The sequence below is a fragment of the Phoca vitulina genome, unplaced genomic scaffold (genome assembly GCF_004348235.1).
Source record: "Phoca vitulina isolate PV1807 unplaced genomic scaffold, GSC_HSeal_1.0 scaffold35, whole genome shotgun sequence".
Taxonomy (NCBI): domain Eukaryota; kingdom Metazoa; phylum Chordata; class Mammalia; order Carnivora; family Phocidae; genus Phoca; species Phoca vitulina.
In genome coordinates, this window is record NW_022589738.1 from 9,115,394 (window position 1) to 9,119,787 (window position 4,394).

Below are 4,394 nucleotides of genomic sequence, written 5' to 3' on the forward strand. Positions count from 1 at the left end.
ATGGATACGGTCCGCCTATGGAAAAAACGTCCCGACCTTGAGTAAGCTGCTCTCCTGGCTTCAATCAAGGACAACTCCCCCACAGGGCTGACAGCTGCGAGCTCTCACGAGGCCTTACTTCAACTCGCGGGGCTTCAGTTTTGAAGGGTTATCTGGGTGGTACCTAAGTGCCTCCACTACAACTTCCAGACGTATAGGAAAGACACCTTGGGTAGCGTTAGCCAAAGCCATGATTTTTAGAACACTTCATATCGCAGAAGGTCCCGAGCAATCCGTATTTTTTTTTTTTTTGAGGTCGAGTAGTGTAATGTTAACATCCAAGAAAGTAAAATCACCTCTGCAGCAGGTCATTAACAACTAGTAACACATAGAGGTCAACGGCACCAGAGCTTAAAAAAATTATCAATACAATTGAGGACCCTTCCACTAGAGGATAGGGAGCTATATCCACATTACCAGCAATGGTCCCCCCATCAAATGCAAGCAGCCACATCCACCCTCCTTCAAGGGGTAGAACCACTGTATTTCTCATGTAGATCAGCTACATTGTCACTGGAGACTCGGATCCAGCCATCCTCCCGGACATGGTAGAGGTTGACTGCACCTCCTGAGTAGGCATCTCTATAGGTGGCTTGGTAGATGGCTCGATGGGCCAGATCATAGGCCTGTTCCACCTCTAGGTCATAGGAGTAACCCCGATCCATGACCCCATAAGCATACACAGAGCCAGAACCTACAGAGAAGGTGGCCCCCGAGATCCGGTTTCCTTCACTGTCCACATAGTAGAGGCCAGGGCCTCTCTTATCCCAGCCACAGATCATGTTGCCCATGGACAGCCCCATGCTTTAATACCGATACACCATGTTGGCAAGCAGCTTGGAGGCAGCTGCTACCGAGATGCGTTCCTTGTTTCAAAGCTCATAGATGCGACATTGCCGAGCCAACAGCCTCTCCCAGAAGCTGCAGTCCGCTGCGCCCCCAGCCATGGTGCCCAGCAGGCAGGGACTGATCTCTATCACCTTCTTTACTGTCTGGGAGGCCATATAGGCACCAGCTGTGGCCCGAGAGTCCGCTGCAACAGTGACTCCATGTTGAAACTTGAAGGCCAGGGTAGTGGTTCCATGAAGCATTTCGATTCTCGGCTCCTCCGCGACACGCCAGTTGGGCGCGGCCAGGCTCAGCCCATCGCTGGGACTCCCTGGACCCAGGTCCAGCAGATCCGCACGACCCCCGAGTCCGAAAAACCCGAGCCCGTTCACCGGTAGCGGCCTCTCCAACACGCTGGCCAGCGCCATGGCTAGTAAGCGCAATCTGTATTTTTTAACAGCCCTTTTTACACCTGGCAGTGAGCTTGAGATTTCAAGGCTCGGCAAGGAAAAAGATATGACCACTAGGGGGCAGTAGCGCCCAATGGGGTTTATTTGAGCAGCAGTGAGATAGGTTGCGTTCAAGGACGAAGTCCCTCACAGCAAGACAACTTCCTGAAGGAACGGCACGGAGCTACCTTCAGGAGGAAAAGGGAAAGGAACTCCTGAAGGGAAGCGAGGAATCAGACAGGAGGTTGGTGTGTCTGGGTGATATTGCTCAGTAGCACAGTATGGGCACCTCTCAGAGAATTCTGAAGGGTTGCCATGACTTGGGAGTCTTTAATGGCTACAGTTTATCTCATCAATATATAGCAGATGTTGAGTGTGGTTTTGTGGAGGTATGCAAAACAGGAGAGCTCTAAATGGCTAAAAATCTGCTTATTTGTGCTATATTTAAACAACCAGATGTATAAACATTTAAGTTTGGTGCCTATGGGCTTTTGGGCTAATGATCTTTGCCTACTGTGAAGAAGTAAACAACATACAGCCAAGGTTCATGGGCCATCTTCGGCTCGTTTATGTATCACCTGCTATAGAGCTGTTGTCCAGGTACTAAAGCCTATATACCAAGACCAACCATATATACAGTGTTCATTTTAATGGCATACAACTCCCATATTTTTAAATTTAATATGAAAATATGACCAATATAGTGACATCATATTTTTTAAAACCTTCAAATGCTGCCAAACTAAAAACAAGTAAATATTCCATGTGACTTAAGTTCTATTCTTTATTATTGGCGTGTCAATTTTGCTATACATCAATATAATGTACCTTATTCATTCTGTGTTTTCATCTACTACAGCCTTAGTGAAGTATTAAAGTACTCTAATATTACAGTATTTTTATCTATTATTTTCTCTTGCATTTCCTGTAGTTGCCATGTTTTTTAATGCATTCTTTTAACTACTATATGTGCATTTTAATTCTGACTTTAGCATTAAAAAGTGCCATTCTTTCCTATGTATAACGCTTTTAGGCTCAAGTTACACTTTGATAATGGGTATTAAATTCTTGATTTCTTACCGTTTCCTTTTGCCTGATACACCTTGACACTTCCCTTTATTTTAGCCTTTATGAAGCAAAATGTTTAATACAGGTTTATGCTTTCATCTTGAATTTTAAGTCAAATTGGATATTATATTTAATAGATGTGTTAAGCCCATTTTGTTTGTGACAGAGCTAGAATCTGAACTTACCATTTTTGACTCCTAGTCAAGTCCTTCTTGTACTAGAAGTTTCCATCCCTGGATACTTAGAACCTTAGACCCCTAGGAATACTTGAAGGAAGAAATAAGGGCATTATATTTAAAGCTCGAATAAAAATCAATCACCCATTTCCCTGTAAAAGGCCATCAGGTAAATGAAAAGGTGAAGTGTATTAGCTGAAATTACAGAAACTCAGCGAGAAAAATAACTGCTCCCTTCCCTCTACAGAAACTGTGTTGAGCAATTTTAAATCTTAATTAGAAAATGTGAGGGGAAAAAATGTGAATGATTAATTGTTACTTAATCAACACAACTCATTTGAAAGCCAGCTCTTTCACACCAGGACAGTGGGAGGAAAATTCAAAATGAAGGTAGTCTGGGGGCGCCTGGGTGGCTCAGTCATTGAGCATCTGCCTTCCGCTCAGGTCATGATCCCAGGGTCCTGGGATCGAGCCCCACTCCCTGCTTCTCCCTCTTCCACCCCCCCCCCAACCGCTTGTGTTCCCTCTTTCAATGTCTGCCTCTCTTTGTCAAATAAATAAATAAAATCTTTAAAAAAAGAAATGAAGGTAGTCTTGATGGGAAAGGGCTTGTGCCCTGTTATATTAACGTGTATAGATTTTGTACATTTTATTTTTTCTGTCATAAAGTATATATAACATAAAATTTGAAATTCTACCCATTATTTAAGGTACAATTCAGCGGCATTAATAACATTCACAGTGTTGTAGATCTATCATCACTCATCACTATCTCCAAATCTTTTTCTTTACCTCAAATATAAATCATGTAGCCATTAATAATTCTGATCCCCTCCTCTCCCTCCCCCCCACCCCAACCCCTGGTAACCTCTGTCTACCTTCGGATTATATAATTTTATTTTCCAGATATTTCACAAGTGGAATCATAATATGTATCCTTTTGTGTCCAGCTTATTTGACTTAGCGTATTTTTTATATTTATCCATGTTTAGTATCAGCACGTCATTTCTTTTAGGGCTGAATAATAGTCCATTCTATGTATGTACATTTGTTTATCCTGCAATCTGTGGATGGACACCTGAGGTTTTTCCACCTTTGGCTATTTTGAGGAATGATGCAATGAACAATGGTGCACAGTATCTGAGTTTTTTTTAGTTATGTTGCGTATATACCTAAAAGTGTAATTTATGGATAATAGTAATACTATGTTTAACTTTTAAGTATTCAAGTCCTTTACACATTTAATTGGGTTGTCATTTTGTTATGGAGTTGTACCATTTTATATGTATATATACACATGCAAATACTATACACATATATATATATTCTAGATATTAAAACTTTATCCAATACATGATTTACAAAAATTTTCTCTAATTTTGTGGGTGATATTTTCACTTCCTTGATAATGTCTTTTGAGGGACAAAAGCTTTTAATTTTAATGAAGTCCAATTATCACTTTTTCTACTGTGCCTCATGCAAATTTCAAAAATAATTCAGCAGATGCAATGACAGAACTTTAGTTACCAATGCTATTGGAATTCTGAAGTTGCACAGAACTAATAATGCTATCTTATGCTTTTAATTGATGTTCCAATCATGATTTTTTCAGTGTCAGATTATTTCTATGGGCCCTAAGGCCTATGTCACTGTGAATCAGCATGATTGGCATGCCATAATTAAGCACAAAATATGACAACTGTCATTCATCTTTACAAGAAATTATTTTCCTGCATATTCCTGACCTCATAACTGGAGGTACAATTTTAAAAAATAACAGTAAGGCAATTACAGAGAAACATTAAGTGATAAAGTTATGTTGGAAGTATTAGCC

The 4,394-nt window shown here is 40.8% G+C and overlaps 1 pseudogene; it reads right to left on the reverse strand.

Moving 5' to 3' along the window:
- Positions 1-277: 277 nt before the first annotated feature.
- Positions 278-1,310, reverse strand: LOC116646125 (annotated as a pseudogene).
- Positions 1,311-4,394: the final 3,084 nt, after the last annotated feature.